The following is a 21,282-nucleotide window of genomic DNA, read 5'->3' on the forward strand; positions in this document are numbered from 1 at the left end:
AAATGTCACTCAACAAAATTTGGATTACCAATGGGAGCATGAAAGAGCATTTTTAGCACCAAAATAATGACACAATGAAACAAGATTATCAATTCAAAAATTACTACCATGTATAATTGAAACAGCAATAATGACTGGTAATGGTGTTGGGGGAAAAAGTTCTCACCCCTCGTGTACTAGTTATCCTACCTGACCTACCTTTTCAATTCAAACCACTTCAGTTCCCTGTTCACCTTAGTTTTATGAAGAGAAGTAGCAAGGGGCAAGGGCAATCTCAATGCTTTTCCAATGGCTAACTACACATTGATTGCTAAAGAGTTGGAGGTGAAAATAATCTATACATTTTTACTCGGCATTCAAAAGAAAGAAATAATTGTGATTCTGAACCACGTCCACATGAAGATCATGTAACGCATTGTGCATAGGTACAACTTTACTTAAGGAGAAATATTATAATTAAATATTATACCTAATATTTGTTTCATATTTATATTCAGTAAATATGTTTTTATCAGTAAACTTACTAAACCACATGATTTTAACCTCCTAGTGATATAGGAATAATTATCTCTTTGTTGTATTTTATTTCATTTCCAAGAAGTGATATAATACCCATAATATGGAAGTCAATGCAAGCATCACAAATGCCAGGATCCTTAGCAACATCAGGTGTGGTGGGTGGTCTTATACATTTTAAAGATCTGGAAACCTCCCGGTTCTCAGAAGCAGAGCTCTCTGAAGATCTTGACAAGGACTTTCTAGTTGCTCTGAAGGTGAAACCGTCACTGATTACCATTATTTTAGCACAAAATTGACAGCAACATTTACTAGCTTAGTTTAACACAGAATTCTCAAAGTTGTTTCCAGTGAAATAACTGCTCTTCATGAGATGTTGTGAGAAAATTTGAAAATGTTAACACTTGATTGCATGAGGTAACTATGAGCCTTTAATAGCATACTGTCAAAAAAAAAATGCATAGCCAGTTCTCTGGGTCTAAAAAGCTATTTTTAATGGTGTGGTATAGCGAGCTTCGCTGATCCAGAAACAGACCTGGTCACGGAGGTGCAGGCTCTTACTGGGCTGACATCACAATGGTCCCAGTGGGAGGGGCTGAAAAGGATCATGGGAGTGGTGATGATAAGCTCTCAGAAAGTTCCAGTAAAGTCACTTGGTTGGTCCAACTCACTCACAGCTTCTGTATGCCTTTTTTTTTCTTTTGTTCACTGCGTAGCACACTGACCACAGTGGAATATAATGCCTGCACATAAAGATTTTAAACAATATTGGTAAAAAAATTCTTCCACACTGCCTTAGTAGTGTTGCTGCAATGGGACCATGTTCTAATGAGACCACAATAGAACCAGATCTGACAGGGTACAAAACCAGAACAAAAGCACATTTAGCACCATTAACATCTCTCCTTGTGTACATTCTTACACCATCATCCACGTCATTCTGCCTTGATTCCATTGTGGCCAAGAAGATCATTGGTGGGAATCTCACATGTAGATAAATTTATGGTTCAGTGTAGAATAGACTGCAGTGGTGAGGAGATTAGAGGGGTTGGGTAATGGGAATGATGCTAGGGAGAAACAGCTTTCCCATTAGCAGAGGGGTCAGAGAGATGATTAGCTCCTGGAGCATGAGAATCATGAGGCCCAGATGGCAAGAAGATCAGTGAGCCCGGGAAGGAAATCAGAAGGACAAATGTTCTGAGATGATGGGTGTGAAGATACGTGGAGGGTGATTAGGAGATCAGAAGAAGGAGATGATCAGAGGCAATGATGAGATTGGAGTGACAAGGAATTCAGAGAGAGAAGATGATTAAGGAGTGAGTGGAGAGTGGAAGAGAGCAAAATCAACAAGAAAATCAGAGAATTACAATGAGGAATTCCAAAGAGAAAACTATGTGGAGGAAACAGGTGTAATTGAAAGCAGATCTGATGTTGTTGAGCAACTGAAAATTGATCCAAGGAGCCAAAGGAGGGCATTAAAAAGATGGTCGACCAATTCCCTTAGGCAGAATCTGAGGTGGGGGGGGGGGGGGGGAGGAGGGTCACAGCTCAGGATGTAATGATAAATTAGAACTTAGTTAAGGAAAAAAGAAGTAAAACAATAGGAAGTTTTAGGAAAGGACCTGCCTCTGTAGTCATGGTTAATCACATCAATCAAGCAAGTATAGTAACACATCATGCAAGTCCTGCCAATCATATGCAGTACCCGCTGAAACGTCCAGTGTTCTGCATGTAAACATATCGGTTAATCTCATATAGCAAACAAATTTTCAAGTAAATTCTGTTGTTAGGCAGTTAAGATCCATGACATCAAACAATAGAATTTTTTTCAATGGATTTTAAAAGTAATATGGTTTTTTTTGTTTTATTTATGACATTTTACCTTCTACTTTATTCATGTGACTATGTTCCAATCGTTATTTAATGCTCTGTAAAAAATAATAAATCAGCATAATATTCTTTTTCTTTTCGAGTTTCCTATTTACACCTTGCCCTGTTGATGAGGTGCAGCACAATCTGCCCAGTGCTTTGTCTGGCCACACAACCATCTTTTTAATGTCAGGTCATTCATGACGCAATGTTTCCTTCAGTGAAACACAGAAGCCTGAAGCCATGGCTTTCAGCACAGACTTAACAGATGCTTCGTGGTGCTGACCCATGAACAAGGTCATACAAATCCTATTTCAATCAGAATTCACTTTTAAACTTCACCTACTCAGTAAGTTATGATGAAGAGAAATAAGGTTAACAAAACATTGACACTCAATAAATGCACCAACACTGCAGATGATGGGATCTAGAGTGAACAAAAAGGTGGAAGGACAAGCAGGATCCATGGAGAGAAATTATCAGTCAATATGTTCTTCCTTTTTGCACCAATGCAGTCTGACCAGCTGAGAATATCTTTTTATTTTCAGCTTTCAAAATCTGCAGCTTTTAGTTTATTTTTATTTTCAAACTTCTTGTGTTATCTAAAACTGAACTGAATGAAGTTAAACAAGAACATTTCCAGATGTCTAGTGCTCTACAGGAAAGTGTTGGAGAAATTCAGTAGCCCATGTAGCATTCATGGGAAGTAAATGGCAATTTTATGGTGGAATCATTTTGGAGATATTGCAAATTGCAAAGGATGTTCCATTCAAAATAAGGCAGGTGAGTGTGGTGATTGGGAGTTTGTGATCCTCGTGACCACTAGAGGGTGCCCGTGATGGAATATTCCACCTCGTGTTAGATGCAAAATGAGGTTGTGAGTTGTTAATAAAATATAATTAATACAAAAGAACCCAATTTTCTTTATTATAGTAAAAGAAACATGACATGATACCAGGAGTGGGTATTGGCAAGAGACATGGAAAGTGTGAAGCCTCCTGACACTGTGAATTGGACTGAGTGGCAGCTGTTCAAACAACAATTCATGCTGTACCTGCAAGCCATTGGACTCGATAGGAAACTTGATGCACAGAAGATTGCACTAACTGTTTATCATGATGAAACTCCAAGCACTGGAGGTTTTTAACACGTTTGTTTTTGCTGAGGCAAATGACCAGGGCAAGTTTGACAAAATTATCGAGATTTTTAATGAACATTTCTTACCAAAGAAAAATGAAATGTTTGCGAGGTTCGTGTTTTGCTTACGCATGCAGCTGCAGGCAGAGAGCTTTGATATTCTTTTAACAGACTTAAAGTTGAAAGCAAGAACATACAATTTTGTATTTCTGCAAGATTCAAAGATCCGTGATGAAATTGTGTTCAAAATTATTGACAAGAGAGTGAAAGACATTGCTATAAGAGAGGGAGCTTACCTTAGCGGGAGCAGTGAAGATATGCCACTCCAGTGAATTAGCTCTGCAGTGCATGAAAAAGTTCGGCGAGAATGTAAGGGCCAGTGAAAACGAGGGCCGAGCCATAGCCATAGTGCCTAAATGCACACATAACAAAGAATGAGGTAAAGGAAGCAACAAAAAGATGGAGAGACATTTAATTGTAAAGGATATGGTACTCAGTATAACATCCTATGAAAAAGTCTGCAACAAGTGCAAAGAACAAAGTCAATATCCAAAGCAGAAGTGAAAGTGAGCACACTACAGAAGAAACTGCCCTCAGTGATGCATTCTTCATGAGCTTGGTAGCACAAGAAGGTTTCAAACCAACAGACACTGAACAGCCAAGCATGAACAGAGTTATCAGGACAAGTGGACTGTGACATTGCTTTCAAATGGACCAGATATTCCTTTCAAGCTGGACACAAGGGCAAAGGCAATTTGATCTGTGAGCGTGACATCAAGTCAATGAAGATAAAGCCATACATCTATCCAAATTATTTTTAGCTCCAGGCCAACAATGCACAGCATATTGACACAAAAGGCACATGTAGATTCAAGGTGAAAGTAAAGGTAAACAGCACCACCTCATGTTTGCAGTAGCCCCAGATAGACATTACTCACTGCTTGGTGACAACGTAAGTGAAAATGTAGGCCTAGTCAAGAGGGTGTACCGCATTAATAGCACCAATGCACAGAACTGCATAGAGGAAATACTGGATAAATTTCCAGACATCTATAAGGGGTTTGGTGTGCTACCATTCACCTATAAGATACAGTTAAAGGAAGATGCGAGAACTTGACTTATATCACTGTGGTGATAGGGTGCTAGCGATACTCCTGACCACTAGAGGGAGTCAGAAATGTATGTTGCAATTCGGGTTAGATGAAAAACATGGCTGCACTATGAGGTTAGTTGTTAGTTGTTAATAAAATATTGTTAATACCAAAAGAACCCAAGTTTCTTTATCACTTAAAACAAACATTATATGGTACCAGGAGTGAGTTTCAAATGGACAGCTAACCACGAGGAAGAATGGGGATGATTGAAGACCATTCTAACTACAGAACCAGTGCTTATTATGTTCTTTGACCCATCAAGATATGCAAAAATATTGACAGAAACTTCAAAAAAAGGAATAGATACTGTACTACTGTACTACTTCAGGCTGTGGAAGAAGATTGGAGGCCAGTTGTATATGCATCAAGGATGATGACTACATCTGAATGTTGATATCTGCATATGGAGAAAGCGTGTCTAGGTCTGGTCTATGGACTCAAGAATTCCACAGTTATGTGTATGGTATACCAAATTCATGGCAGAATCAGACCACAACCCATTAATAGCCATAATAAAGAAAAATCTCAGTGAGATGGTGCCTGGAATCCAAAGACTAATGATGAAGCTACAACATTATGACTTTGAATTGGTGTACACACCAGGGAAAGTTATTGTCCTGGTTGATGCTTTATCCTGGACTATGATGCAGAGTGAAGTACACAATGAGAGTTCCACAGACAGACACTGAATATTTTCCCTTATCTGACATGAAATCCAAACAGATCACAGCTGAAACAGAAAAGAACACAGTTCTACAGAATGTAATCAAGAATCTGAATGAAAGATGGCCTAGTGGTGAATATCAGCCATACTACAAGAGCTGAGCTGTTGTCAATGGGCTTCTATTCAGACAGACCAGAATTATCATTCCTCAATCACTGCGACAAGGGATGCTGTAAAGGGTGCATGGGGGACACATTGGAATGGAAAAATGCAAGAGGAGGGCCAGAACTGCTGTTTATTGGCCAGGGATAAATGCTGACATCGACAGAATGGTTTCCAGCTGTGAGACCTGTCCAAAACATCATGCAAAGCAGGCAAACGAACCCATGATCATAACTGACTTACCAGTGAAACCATGGCTGTAAGTTGCTGGTTATTGACCATCTATCGAACTATTCGGAGATTGTGCTGCTTCCTAACATGTCGGCTGCTTGTGTGATCAAATATATGAAATCAATCTTTGCAAGACATGGAATTCCTCAAATCATCTACAGTGACAATGGACCACGGTAAAGTTGTAGAGAATTCCAGAATTTTGCAGAAGATTATGATTTTCAACATATGACTTCAAGTTCACTGCATCCACAGTCAAATGGTAAAGCAGCGAAAGATGTTCACATAGTTAAACAGATGCTCAAGAAAACACAAGATAGTGGCTCAGATCTGTATCTAGCTCTGTGGAGTACCGAGCTTCACCACTTGAACAAGGCATCTAACCCACTGAGCTCCTGATGAGACGTAGACTACATAACAAACTTCCCTACTCTGCAGACCCCAACAAGAACCAAAATGACAAACGGCAACAAAAATATCTGTAAAGGAGACAGAAAGCAATCTATGACAAGTCAGCAAGAAGCTTAGGGCCGTTGACACAACATGACACAGTGAGACTCAGAGATGACTAGCAGAGCTGACACATGCACCTGAGCTGAGAAGATCCACCCGAGTTATAAAAGCACCCAACAGGTTGAATCTCTAAAATAAAAGAACTGCAAACTTCAAATGCGTGTGCTGTTTATGCTTGTGTTTCACTTTAAATTGAAATGAATATTGTATTACCAGGTAATGTTGCTTAAGGAAAGTGGAAGTGGATGTGGTTATTGAGAGTTGGTGATCCTTCTGACCACTAGAGAGCACCGGAGATGGAATGTTCCACCTTGGGTTAGATACAAAATGGATATCCCACGAGGAAGTGATTTGTTAATAAAATATAATTAATACAAAAGAACCCAAGTTTGCTTATTACAATAAAATAAACATCGTAGTGAGGTAAGTTAAAAATAAGGCTGTTTAGGTGAGACGTATGGAATAGGGGAACTCTGTCCTCACTCTGTCCAAAATGAAAAGGAACAAAAGCAGCCAACAGGAAATAGATTAGAGGTGGTCAAGGGCTCTGTCTATCATGACAAAGGGGAAGTCATGATGGAAGAAAGGAAACAGTTCACCTGTAAGGAGTTTATGGCAACAGAGACAGAATAGAGGAACTTAGAGGAAGAAGTGGAGGCTATAATCAAGGTAGCTGTGATACACACATTTTCTAATATCCTTTGATGTTTTTTTCACAGAAATCCTGCAATATTGCCGTAAGGAAGACCTGACATTAAGCTGGCTTTGATTGTTTATACTGAAACAAACAAAGCTGGCATAATGCCGGGTTAGTATGTCATTTTACACAGCAAGCCAGCATTCTGGGATCAAAACAGGTGGGGGATGTAACACAACAGCATTGGTATCGGCGTCTACTGTCATGTATAACCGTATTTGATGGCATTTTAGGCCTACTTTTTTCGCCCCAAAATGGCTCAAAAATGTTCCCTTGGACTTGAAATTAGGGCTGTCGGTGGTGGGTAGTGGGGGAGTTGGGGGCGGGGGGTTGGATCAGTGTGGGGGCTGGTTGCTGGTTGTCAAGAGACTCTCATAACAGCCCACTGTCAGTCCCCACACTGGTCATTGTTGTGTTAAGAAAGTGTCAGGTTCAAGAGAGACAAGTCTGGACACAAGGTTTTGTAATCAAACGTTACTTTTATTAACATACAACAATTAATAGAAGAGTCTGGGAAAATCGTAGCAGGAATAAAACACATATGTACACAATTTATAAAAGGGTGTGGGAAAATACATGCACAATTTAATAACATACATGCACAATTTATAAAAGAGCGGGGGAAAATACGCACACAATTAAAACATGCGCACAATTTATAAAAGAACATGGGAAAATCTACAGCAAGCATTGATCTATAACAGTGATTTCAAACTTTTTCTTTCCACTCACATACCACCTTAAGTAACCCCTTACTAATTACCGCTATCTATCGTTGGGGGCTGGTGACAGACTGTGGAGGGTGGGGGAGGGGTGGGAGCAGGGCAGTGGGTTTCAGACTGATGACTAACCCACTGACCAGCTTGCTCACAACAAAAGGTGACTAGAGACAGCTGGGGACAGCTGAGGAGGGGGGGGGGGTGTGGGATCACTGTGGGGACTGGTCTTTTATCACAATGCCATTCCCTAACACTAATCTCCTCTCCCTTGATATCTTAAGGTCTGTCAGTGAATGTCTTGAATACATTCAGTAACTGAGCATTCCCACTCTCCTTCTGTAGAATTCTAGCATCAGTACCTTTTGATACATACTTTTTATCTTATTCATGAATGATCAATCCCTATTTTAAAAGGCCAACAGCCACCTCACTTCTGTCCTGTCAAAACCATGAATTACGTACTTATGAATTAAATCATCTCTCATTCTCCTCCCAGCAACACATCAGTGCTTCACCCACCTAAGGAATCGGTGACTGTAGTAGAGGATGCATCACTATTTCATCTCCAGCTCATTTCATCTCCAGCTCCAGCCATTTCATCTCCAGCTCATTTCAGACTTCTGCATTTATGGGAGCGTGCATAGACATCCGAGATGGGCTAAACCCCAAGTGCCTGCTGGTCAAGTATCCCCTAGTGAATTACTCGCTGTAAGCAGATTGACTTTGCCTTTTACCTTTGCAGGAGAATCTGGCAGATCTAGTGTCAAATCATTGATATATTGGGAATTACATCTTGCCGGGATGGAGCTGGACCCAGCCACATTTTGTGGGTCACCCTTTCTCCATAAGTGGCCCACAGCAACACTAACAATTTGCAGCTGGGTGATCTCAACCACTGCGAGGCTTCCACAACTATTTCAGCAAATAGAGGGGGCCAAAAATGGCGAGGGCTTCAGACTGTTCAAACCGAGGACAAGCCCACAGTCCAGCTTGATCACAGCACAAGATGACTAGAGACACCTGAAAACAGCTGAGAGCGGGGTGGTGGGATCAGTGTAGGGGCTGTTGGCAGGCTGTCAGGAAGCTCTCCCAGCAACCTATTGTCGGTTCCCGCACTGGCCCCACCAGCCCCGCTCCCCCTGGGAGAGAGCAGGCAGCGGGCCAGTGGGAGAAAGCGGGACAGCGGTACACCAGGAGAGAGCGGGACAGTGGTGGTATAATTATTATAAATATTTTTCCTGTTGTCTTACTTGCATTTTTTCTCCAAATTTTAAATGCTTACCTGTAAATACACTTAAAAAAAAAACAGTACACATACACATCCTTTTCTGTCATGGTGCCAGAATGCCAGATCGCCCCTTTTACACAGATCTGGCTCTACTATTATCTCCTGCTGGAAAAAAATCTGGGACTGGAATGACACCCCCCCCCCCCCCCATTCCGCATCCATGCCTTTTACCAGAAGGTGCAGCATAATAAATCCACAAATATCCCGTAAGAAGTGGCTGTATATAAGGGCTATTCTTTTAAGCCTCCCATTCCCAAAGGTCCATTATTTCCTATCTGTTCAAAGCTCAGCTGCATTTGTTACCATCTCCTCTCTATTCCCTGTCTTCCACCATACCACCATATCTCTGGAAACATTTACTACCTTATACTTTATCCATGCTACGTGCTTTGTGGCTGCAACAGCATTCAGTTTTGCCAAGTAACTATGGTTAAATGTAATTTGAAACATTCCAAGTTATTTTTCAGCAAGAACGTAGATAAAAAGGTGAAAACCTTGAACTACTCAGGCAAGGTCAGGGTATGGTTCGTGAACTGGTGTGGGTATCATTTAATTTAAAAAAATTAAGGGAGATTTCATCAAGAATTGTAAACAGAATATAAAGGAAGGACAATTTGTCTAAATTAATGGTGGATCAAAACCCTTAACACAAATAAACGGTTGATGGATGGAGTGTCACGATGGAGAACCCTGAAGTGGGAAAAGCACAAATAGCTCCTTGTTGGGCTCCAGAAGAGAGTCCTTCTGTGATGTTATTTACAGCAATTCAACGAGGAAGCACTGACATTTTTATGTTTACTTCCTTCAACTATTTACTGGTATATTTTTTTCAATATTCCCTCATCAAACCGAGATAACCTAAATAAAATCAATAACTTTAATGAAAATGAGATGGCAATCCTAAAAAAAAGGCTGAAGTCCTTCCAGTCAAATAAATTGCCAGGAGATAGTATTTATCCAAGAGTTTTGAAGGAGAATAGGGCGGAACATTCTGAAGCACTGACAACTGATACAGGAGGATCAATGTATACAGCAGAGGTGCCAGAGAATGTAAAAAATGAATATAATGCATCTTTAATAATATTGAACTATGAATCTATATTGGATAAGGTATACATACCAGAATAATAATCTGACCAGGACAGCTGCTCACCAAATGCAAGGATGAATTTTAATTCCAAGGGAGAATGTTGGTGGCAAATGTCAGCCAAGGTCTCTCAGGCCTTGCAAACATATTTTTTTGAGGGTACTGATGTCATAAGCTAGACTCAATATTTGCAAAACCTATCATCTGTTGAAATGGTTGTTTGGGATGCCAAAATTGCATCCAATGCAATTTTGTGTCAAATATTTTTAAAACATTCTTGGGGGGCAGAAAGTTGGTTCCTTAAATTATGCATGATTGTGTTTGGGTTGCCTATGTAAATTTCTTCACCAATTGGTCCATCTTATGGGCATGTGTGGCAGAGAGAGAAAGGAACCAAGTAATGTTAGTACACTGCATAGTTCATTTTAATTTGCAGTTTTGGAAAGGATTTGTCGACCATAATATGTGTCTGGTACCAAAATCTTTCTGGAGTTGATGGAAATTACCAAGGCTGGTGATATGGAAGATGAGCATCAGGATAACTCTGTCCTGATTCTGTTCAGAAGGAAAAAGGATAAAACCAGAGATTCTGGAAATAGATCAAATGGAGTCAAGAGCCTTTCCACGAAGAGAATGGGGAGTCATGATGAAAGAAGGAAAATGCTTCAGACATCTGACTCCAGCATCAGAGCAAATGCATCATCAGATTAAAGAAAAGAGAAAGATGAGATGTTACAGAAAAGAAAGGACAATTCAGAGAACATCTATTTAATGTTCCCTTAATGCGAGAAAAAGTAGTTAAATTTCCGAAGCATTGATTACCTCCACATGTTTGGTGGACAGAAAAGATTTATGTTAATTACGCACCATGTGGGAAACAGATTCTTGTTTCTTTGGGACAAAGAAAAAGAGCTTGAGAGAAAGAGACAGATAATTTAGTTTCTCATTCCAATAAGATTTATTTAAAATGGACTCCTAATGTGAAGACACTTATGAGCTCAATTATATCCTGGGTAAAACCTATCTTCTTTGGTTCCATGCCATAGTAGACACAGTAGGTTGAACATTTGAGGCCTACTGTCAGAGCAGCTGCCTCCTTCGGTTCTGATGAATGATCCTCTCCCTAGATACTGCCTAACCTGCTGAATAGTTCTATAATTATCTGCTTGTGCACCTATTCTAGTTACTAAATTTTCTAAATTTAGACATACAGAACGGGAACAGACCATTTCAGCCTACGTGCCTGTGCTACCCAATTACACCACAACTCCCATTATGTTTCGAACTGTGGGAGGAAACCGGAGCCCCCTGAGAAAATCCATGCAGGCATGGGGAGAATGTACCAACCCCTTACTGACAGTGCAGGATTTTAACCCGGTCGCAATCGCTAGCGCTGTAACACCATGGGGCTAACCTCTATGCCAACCGTGCTACGCCAACCATTACGCGACACTTGTATGCCCAGAAAACCATTTAAAGGCCAAGAAATTGTCCATTTTTATGGCATTGAACTGCAATGAGAATGACTAACATTATTTGGAAAATCACATGAAAAGTGAGAATTTAAATTGCAAGATCCATAAAGCAATATTTTTCTCTAAAATGTTCAATTGAAACAGACATGATGTAGTCCATTGAAATTTTACACAATTTCCTGGCAGTCAGCATTTAATCCAACAGTTTCTGACCTCTCAAGCAAGATCCTTAAAGGGATCTAATTGTCCACATTCTTCAGAAGAATAGAAAAACACAAAATGCATCAATTAAAGTGATCACACTGAGTCAGACCTAGGCAGGCTGATGAAGAACCCACAAAAGGCATGATCTTTGTGTAAGGGGACCAAGGATACAATACAAGATTATTGCCAAATGAACCTTGAAGGGGCTCCCAGTGAGGCCTTCTGATGAAAATAAACTGTGCACCTTGGGGAAATCTTAATTATAAGCAAATGCCTGTTAGAGGCTCTGATAGCTCAGTGGTTAGAGCACTGGTCTTGCAAACCAAGGGTCGTGAGTTTGTTCCTTGCTGAGGCCTCATTTCTGTGAGGGGTGCTTGACAAAGTGACAAAAGGGAACCTTTATCTTTAGTCTGCTGCCTGTTCCAGAGGGCAGAAAGAAAAGTAGCTGGATGCCTGTTCCAGAGGGCAGAAAGAAAAGTAGCTGGATGTAGCAGCTACCACAACCTGTGAGGAGTGACAAGGACAAGTCACAAAAGCCTGGAATAATCCTAATACATGGAAGCCAAGAGTGACCATAGCCCTGACTTCTCTGGACAAATCAATGAAAGCACAATGTACTTTGAAGATGTAAAATGCCACATATCTCACTGAGGACAAAGAAGTCAAGTCATCAAATCAAGTTTATTTTCATCCGATTGGACAAGAACAACACAATGAAACAATGTTCTCCGGTCCTCCAGTCCTAGTTGCAAAACACATAGACACCCAACCAGACATAACACACATACAGACATACAATCCATATGCAGTATTCATATATACAAATAAATAAATTTTGCTTCAGAAATATGAGAGTCTGAGATGGTTAATGTAAGCAGTTCCTTTGATCATTCAGTCATGCCCTTTAAATAGCACAGATTCCTTGGAAGTAGGGTGGGCCAAATGTGGTTGTTCTATGAATGAACTGACAAGTGAGGTTGAAAATTCCATTTTCACAAATTTTTTCTGTTATACTTGATGTAATTTGGGACTTTTACACAATGAAAATGTGCCAAAGAAAATGAAAATCCTGCCAGAAATGGCAACATTTCCCAATGGACACTGAAACAGTCAAAAATGTGAGCAAAATTGTTTCATTACAGGTTAAGCAAAATGTGAACAGTGCAATGTCTTTTTTTTCTCTCAGAATTATGTAGTCATCTTCTCACTCAAAATATCAAAGACTGTTCTTAGATGAGTCCAGGCAAGGCCATTGCTTTTTTTTTTCCTGGGGTAGTTGTAGTTCGCTGCATTAAACATGAGCTTACTGATGACCAGTCAGACATCGGTACTGGAGAGGAAAGGATGCTTGGAGAGAGCATGGCATTGTTAGCCTGCATCCTTTAGACAAGGCATTGAAACAAGCCTCTACCTTCTCTCATTGTTAATTTTATAGATATATTTCTCCATCCATGGCAAGATGTTGAAGCCTAATTGGACATTGGTAACAAACAGTGGGTTTGCAATTGTGGAGAATGTTGCTGATAATTCCAACCTGGAACGGTTGAAACTTAAGTTGAGACTGGCTGGAAGAGTGTTGGAGGTCAAAGGCAGGAGGTCAGTGGAGGTGTGGGTCGGAGAATTCACACTTTTAAAAGACTTGATACTTTGCCGTGAACTGAGATTAATCGCAAAACATCAATTCTTATAATTCAGTTCTTTATTTAATGTGCAAGTTCTAATTTCCTCAGGAGCCCTTTGGTCCGTGAATAATAAACCCAATTTTGCAGATCTACGAACATATTAAAAAAAATGCCTCCTCAGTGACATCGCTATGAAAAACAAAATAAACTGATGGGGATTTTTCTTGCTTTGTGTTTTATGTTTCTGCTTTTTCAAGGGATTATTTCCAAATCAAATCAATCTGTGATTTAGACATTACTTGTTAATGCATCCTAAACCAGCCACAAGCAATTGCTTTCTTCCATCTAAGCCAACAATAACGTGCACTTCTCATTCAGCAGAAGTATTCAACATTTGATAACAAAACTTTACTGCTACGTGAATGAATTTATCCAATTGATTATTCATCTTGGTAAATTGAATGTGTTCGGTCTTCAATCTAGGATGAGTTAGTTAATCTCACCTACAGTAACTATTTAAAAATGAGCTTTTGTCCCATCACACAGAAAGGAATTTAAAAAAAAATCTTGACAACGAATTAGAATCTAGGAATTAAAACAACCAATCTAGTTAATCCATGATCATTCATCAACAACTCCAGATTACAGAACAGGAAGTCTGCTCTTCATTATGAATGGAGTAAATAAGCCTAGAGAATGTGGACTTATAAAGAGAAAAGGAACATGTGTAAAGATTCCCAGAGAACAGCGATTTATAAAGAGAAATGGAACGGAGTAAAGTATCCAAGAAAACGGGGTCTTATAAAGAGAATCTATGAGGACCTGGAAAATCTCAGGATGTAGCGACCTGAGAGAGCCTCTGCTTCCTCAGGAGTTTGCGGAGGAGTTAATGAAGTTGTTCAAGTGAACTGGTATGGACTTGAAGGGCCAACATGGCCTGTTTCCGTGCTGTAAATGGTTATATGGTTATATGGTTATTATGTCATAAATAGAAGTCAAATGTATTTTTAGTATTATACCATTCCAAGTATATTGATGCTATTTAGCATGTACATATCATGTATATTATTAATTTAATCCATTGTTCTTCAAGGTTTAATGTGCACTTCTTTAAAGAACATTTTGGGGATGTGGGTATTTATTACCTGCCCATATTTTTCTGGAGAAGCTATTGCACAACAGTGAATTTGTTAGGTATGGAACTCATGATATTCTCTTAACTGTGATAAAGTAACCCTGTTAAATGTCCAACATATGATAGGATCTGCTAATCAAGAGATGGGGTAATATTAGAAAGACTGCTACTTTGTCTTTTTGGCAATTAGGGTGCTATGAAACTATTGAAGCTATTTCATGACCAGTTTTGATTGAATGATATGTTGTCCTTGAGGAATACATCTCTCAATTTTGAACTAGTTTTAAGTTCTAAAAATGGGGGAAAAAAAATCATATTATCTATAAGGCTATTTATAGAACAAGTGCATCTGGATCTAAGTCATTCAGTCATGTCTGTTCCATGTAAAATTCAAATATATATAAAAGTCAAATCAAAAGCCTTTTATCATTCAAAATTAAATCTCTAACAAAGACATTTTATATTCTGAGTTGATTTAGCCTTGACAAACCCCAGGGAGACAGCAAAGCTTGCTGGAGAGAAGAAAGTAAGTGTGAAAAATAACCAAAAATAAATGTAAATGTGTAAGAGCACAACAAATCACTTGCAGAAATACATCATGTAAGAAATGAAAAAGAAGCATGAGAAAGTTTAGAAAGGTGATTGAAATTTCTTAACAGAACAAATCCCTTTGTTACACAATGTACATAAAATCACTGCAACCAGACTTTGAAAATAAACTGTATGAATGGATACAGGAGGACAGACAAAAGGGATTCATTGTAACAAACAAAATTCTTAAACTGAGCTCAAAGGAGTTAGTGCACACAGGAGGCAAAGTATTAAAGATTTATGGGCTACGTTTTTTATGTAGCCCATGGCATGCACCACAAAGTTTGTAAATTCTGACTTCAAAGAACCACCATTGCTCAGTACCTACAGAACAAACATAAAAGGAAGTTTGCCCAACTTCACAGGTTTATAGTAATGGAAGGAGGCATGCTTCTTTTTTATTTACTACAGGAAAATAATGATGGCTTTCCTCTTAAATGTTGGTTGGTTTCATGCAACATTAGAGGGTGATCTGGTTATTACATGCCATAATGTATTTGTTTCCTTTTCTGTCTCAATATTGTAAGAGTTTCCTGATTTTAATTCGGATCTATTCGTTGATTTCAGCATTGCACTGTGTTCCTTTTCTTTTCGTACACATAAATCAATCAAAACTGTTAGAGGAAGATTGACAAAACCATCGTCATTCGAGACCAGATTGAAAATATCACTGAAATTTTATCTCTTTGAAACTGCTGCTGGAAATGTTGGAAACAGAAGGTCTGGAATGTTCAGAAGCTGGTTTTGAAAATTTGCAGTTTACTGTCACTTTAGCATTCATAGCAGGAGGCACACACTGTCACAAGAAAATGTGATATTACTTCAAAAGATAAAATTACTGACACTCTTCTAATTAATAAGGGTGTGATGGGCTTCTGAAAAGTAAGATTTGATCTTACTGAAGCCAAATAGATTATCCAGCTTTTTAACACGTGACTAATGCATGTGCCTATCATTTTCATAAAAAGTGGGGTGGTGGGGGAAAGTTGGGGGGGGGGGGGGGAATCAAATACTGCAGATGCTGCAAATCTGAACTAAAAAGAATAAAAATGCAAGAAATTCTCGACAGATCAGGCAGCATTTGCAGACAGAGAAACGGAGTTCATGTTTCTAATCAAAAAGACCCTTCATCGGAATGACAGCGAAGAGTGACCTGAAACATGAACTCAGATTCTCTTTTCGCGGATACTGCTTGAATTGCTGGTAATTTTATCTTCTTTTATTGACATCATAAAAGGGAATTTGGAAATGCTCCACAGTGGCATTTTTGCTGTAATTTCCCCTTCTTATGGTTTTCGCCTCAGTCCACAGAATTAGAGAATGGATACAATACAGAATGAGGCAATTTTGCTCATCAATTCCATATCATGGAAACTATTCTCACTTCTCTATCCTCTCTTCAAAACTCTGTGAGTTCTTTCCTTTCAAATACTTATCCAGCTCTCCTCAGATCACTACAGTTGAATCTATCTCCACATGTATCCCTAGGAGTGTGTTCCAAATGCTAATCACTTGCTCCTTGAATCTGTTTAAAAAAATACGCTGGAGTTATTCATCATTCTATCTGTACCTAGAGGTTTCCTACATAGCTTATACCAATGGTTCTCAACTTTTTTTCTTTCCACTCACATAACCCTGTGCATAGGTGCCCTGTGATTAGTGTGTGCGTGGAAAGAAAAAGTTTGAAAACTACTGTTTTAATCGTACCTAATTGACTCGTTATGTGCACGGTTTCATAACTCCAAAGGAAATGGGCCAATGACAATTTTTCTCAAGCAAAATATTTCAGTAATAACTGGGTCTAGAGCAGTGATTCTCAACCTTACCTTCCCACTCACATACCACCTTAAGTAGTCCCTTACTAATCACAGAGCACCGATGGCATAAGAATTACTAAAAGTGGTATGTGAGTGGAAAGAAAAAGGTTGAGACCACTGGTTTATACCATCATCAATAGTTTCTCACCAGGTATTCAGCCAGAAAGGGATTACTTCCCCTGTCAATATCATAAATCGGGCCAATCTTCTGGCAGTTTTCCAGTTAGCTGCTTTGTTACCCAACATCCAAGAGATGGTTAAGTAGGTAGGTAGAAGACAAATGCTAAAGATTGAAAATTTTTGCTCTACTTTCAAAATTTCCTCACTTGCCTGTTCATTCATTCTGTCTATTTCATTTTGTACTTCATCAATGTGTTCAATGGCTTCTTGTTGCTCTTTTTCTGAGGTCTCGTCTGCTCCATCATGGTTCGAGTTCACCTCTTTTTAACTCAAAGTGACTTAAAGTTCATTTAGTTATAAAGGATGCCCAAAAAATTGAATTTCAATGTGACAAGAGTTCTGAACTAATTTCTAGAAATGAACTCTAATCCCATCATAGTTACTTTGAGTACACAGAATTCAGCCAATCACAACATCTATCACATGGGAGATTCACAGAAATTAGTGATCTCACAATGGTCCTTGGAGACCCATTGAGTCAGAAACCTCATTTCAAAAGATCACGCTGAAGGGAAGTCTGCTGCATTGAGGCTAGTGCTCAGCATTGATTTTATTGGGGATGAAATCAGATGACCGAGCACCTTCGCAATTCCTTTGTAAATTGGACTCAATCAAATCTGTAATTTGTGGCAAATTAACTGGTCAGGAGCACAAATTCAGTTTGTTAGTTGTCAGGGATATGGTGCCATTTGCTCACTAATGTCAACAAACTTACAGTTTAATAAAGCACAAAATTTGATTAGAGAAATTGACAAGCAGTGTGCAGAAGCAATGTTCCAAATTCCAGACTCCCATCCTCAAGCAGGCGGTATTTGGGAGCTGGATTCGACGGGAGCATTTCAGAGCATTCTGGCTCCATGTTGTTGCTATCCCAGTAGGTTCTGCATTTCAGAAATGCAGATGATTTTGCTGTATAATTGCATTTTCGTCAGTATGAATTTGAACTACACTTAAACTGTGTTATAGCACACAGTGATTTCTTCAAAATGTTCTATAATTTAAATGAGTTCACTGAACGTTAATGTATGACTAGAACATATATTTATGAGACTGGTTTATGGCTCAGTGTGAACTGATACTACAATATTCAGTACCATATGCATGTTTATTCTATTGTAATTGCTACTGTGAGCTAAAAGATTGAATTGGCTGTAATTCATTATTACTGGTAGATTACAGCTCACTGAATAAAATGCTTCTGACAGTGACTTGAAATCTTTTTTTTCATTGTCTAATGCAATTAATATTTAGAGTTAAGGCACATCTTACTTTCTAGATGTAATATTTCCTGGGAAAAATAATCAAACATCTTTGCTTGTGGATAACAGGGTTTTAACTGCAATTTAAGGGTAAGTACCACCTAAGCACATCTTTTTTTATAAAAAAACCTATGGATCCACTCTTCTACCATGAACACCTCTCTCTGTTGCCTGCAAGTTCAAACCCAGGCTTATTTCTTTCATAGTATAAAATAGAACTACTATGTAAATGGGAGCAAAGAAAATTGTGCCAGCGAATGGCATGATTGTTCTACTGAAGACTCCACTGTGGGTATAATGTTCCAATGACCAGTTCCCTTCAGTCATGTGAGCAATTTATCACTTTGTTAAGTTGTAGAAGGGCAGATTGAGAGATATTTTCCACTTCAGTCATTCAAAAGATCCAATCCGGTATTTAACAGTTCATCTTCTTTTCTTCAACCCACTCTCTAACATGGCTCATCCTGTCAATCTTCAGTCTTCCTCATCTCTTGTTTCATGCTCTTGTCTTCTTTTTATCCATTTTGTCTGCATCTACATGTCACCCCCAACAGCTTAATTTGTTGTTCATCTTCTGGTTCCTTTCACCAAACCAAACATCAATCATTTTATCTCTGATACTCCTATCTTATCCCCCTTTTGAGTTATTATGATACATGTGTGTGGGAACTTTATTCCTATCTCAGGGATAAACATGAAAATCTGTGGGGTTTTTTTTTTTAACCAAAACAATGATACAGAGTTTAGAAATAAAACTGATCATATATTTTTTTAAAATCACACGTTCCTGTGGATAAATTAAAAAAAATGCTAATATAATTATTTTCAGCAAATTAATGTGAACACTTAAAATAACAAATGAAAATTCAGATTAATTCTGAGGCTTGACTTATTTGTGCCAGCATTTTAAAATATTTAAATAACGGCCCAATCTTTCAAAACATTCTGAATGCAAGGAGAATTCTAGGAAATGCATGTAAAATAAATATTGAGGTTAATACTCATGAATTAAATGTTATTTTTTTAAATTCTATTTCAATATCTAGCAACTGCTTGTCTGCTTCAGTAGGTTAAGCAACAACCACTTAATATTATTACATTGCCTTTGCTCATTCTGTAGTTCATCAGATAAATCCAGATACAATATGATTTTATTAATGTTAATGTGCTTTTCCCATTCAATTGCCAGAAGGCATTGTCTGAAGTATAATAATTTCACAATCACAGCTCAAGGTTAAGGCTCTGTAAAGGTTGGTGAACTCTCATTATTAATCCTAGGCCTTTTGGTGAGGGTGGGGGTGGTTAGAAAAATGTACATTTATTTTTACAAATTAATTATATTCTCTTGACATCTTTTTCTTTGTGAGTGATGATCATGTTATCTGTTCAACATGGACTTCCTTTATTTTAGAGAGGAGACTTGAAGCACACTCGCCAGTGACCATTCATGATGCTCATGGAAATTCCTCATCAAGAGGAGTTATTTGCTGCATGTGTCATCAAACTGTCTTCAGACGCCGAGGCAGTTGCACCCCAAATAAATAAAGCATCTACCTCAATCAATTCCTGGTCTAATCTATTTTTTTCTTCCTCTCACTTACTTTAAGTGTCCCATTGTCAACCTCCCTCAACACTTCTTGGCTATTTTTAATTTTTGCATTATCACATGACCTGTGGAATAGTGCAAGATGCCTAAAATAAAGGTGGGGACCGCCTTGAACTCATGTGAATATGATGTTTCTTTTATTCTAATAAAGAAACTTGGGTTCTTTATAACAACTATACTTTATTAGCTATAGTACTCACGACCTCGTGGAGACATCCATTTTGAATCTACTGCTTGCTGTAGCAACTCATCTTTGACTCCCTCCAGTGGTCAGGATTATCACTAGCACTCGTATCATTGCCTTCCCTTTCCTTGAGATATTTAATCTAACAACATTGTTAATCTAACAATGGTTAAAGAACCATTAATACAGTATTCATTTCAATTTAAAGTTCCACAAAAACATCAGCAGCACAAAAGTTTTACTTTAGAGATTCAACCTGTCAGGTGCTTTGATAACGCATCTGGATCTTCTTTACACAGGTGCTTGTGTCAGCTCTGCTGGTCCACTACTGTCTAGCACTGGTGGTGTTTCCTTTGTTGCTGCGCAGGTTGGATCCTCTGCATTTGTCTGTTCCTGCAGAGTTTCTTGCATTTTCAGCAGGCTCTTTCGATTCCTCCTCAGTATTTGACCATCCTCTGTTCTGACAGTGGAGGATCTTGGATTTACTTCCTCCAGAACAGTGGCCTTTTTGTCCCAAGTGTTGGAATCTCTGAGTCTCCCTGTGTCATGTTGTACCAGTGGCCCTAAGCTTCTTGCTGACTTGCCATAGTTTGCTCTTTGTCTCCACTGTAGACACTTTTGTTTCTGTTTGACATCTTTGACATTTCTGTTTGTGTTTGGGTCTGCAAAATGGGGCTATGTCCCATTTGAAGCTCAGCAGTGACATGCCATGTTCAAGTGACTCAATAGAGCTAGATAAGAATCTGAGCCACTATCTTGTGCTCTCTTGAGCAACTGTTTAACTATGTGAGCTTTTCCTCTGCATTACTGTTCGACTGTAGATGTAGAGGACTTGACATTACATGTTGAAAATCATAATCTTCTGCAAAGTTCTGGAATTCTCTACAGCTGTAGCATGGTCCATTGTCACTCTAGAGAATTTGAAGACTTCTATGTCATGCAAAGATTAATTTTATATGTTTGATCACACAAACAGCAGACATGTTAGGAAGCAGCGCAATCTCTGAATAGTTCGATCCATGTGGAACAGATCAGTCCCAAATTTCTGCCATGGTTCCACTGGTATGTCAGCTATGATCATGGGTTCCTTTGCCTGCTTTGCATGATGTTTTTAACAGGCCTTAAAGCTGGAAACCATTCTGTCGATGTCAACATTTATTCCTGGCCAATAA

General features: G+C 38.8%; 1 long non-coding RNA gene across 1 annotated transcript; it reads right to left on the reverse strand.

Annotated features, from left to right (window-relative positions):
* Window positions 1–984: 984 nt before the first annotated feature.
* On the reverse strand, window positions 985–17,483 carry LOC138744005 (uncharacterized). Its single transcript, XR_011345185.1, has 2 exons — window positions 17,212–17,483; window positions 985–1,259 (listed from the first exon to the last, which is right to left on the reverse strand). It is a non-coding gene; the product is annotated as an uncharacterized lncRNA (long non-coding RNA).
* Between the last annotated feature and the right edge of the window lie 3,799 nt (window positions 17,484–21,282).

This window comes from Narcine bancroftii, chromosome 10 (assembly GCF_036971445.1).
Source record: "Narcine bancroftii isolate sNarBan1 chromosome 10, sNarBan1.hap1, whole genome shotgun sequence".
Classification (NCBI taxonomy): Eukaryota; Metazoa; Chordata; class Chondrichthyes; order Torpediniformes; family Narcinidae; genus Narcine; species Narcine bancroftii.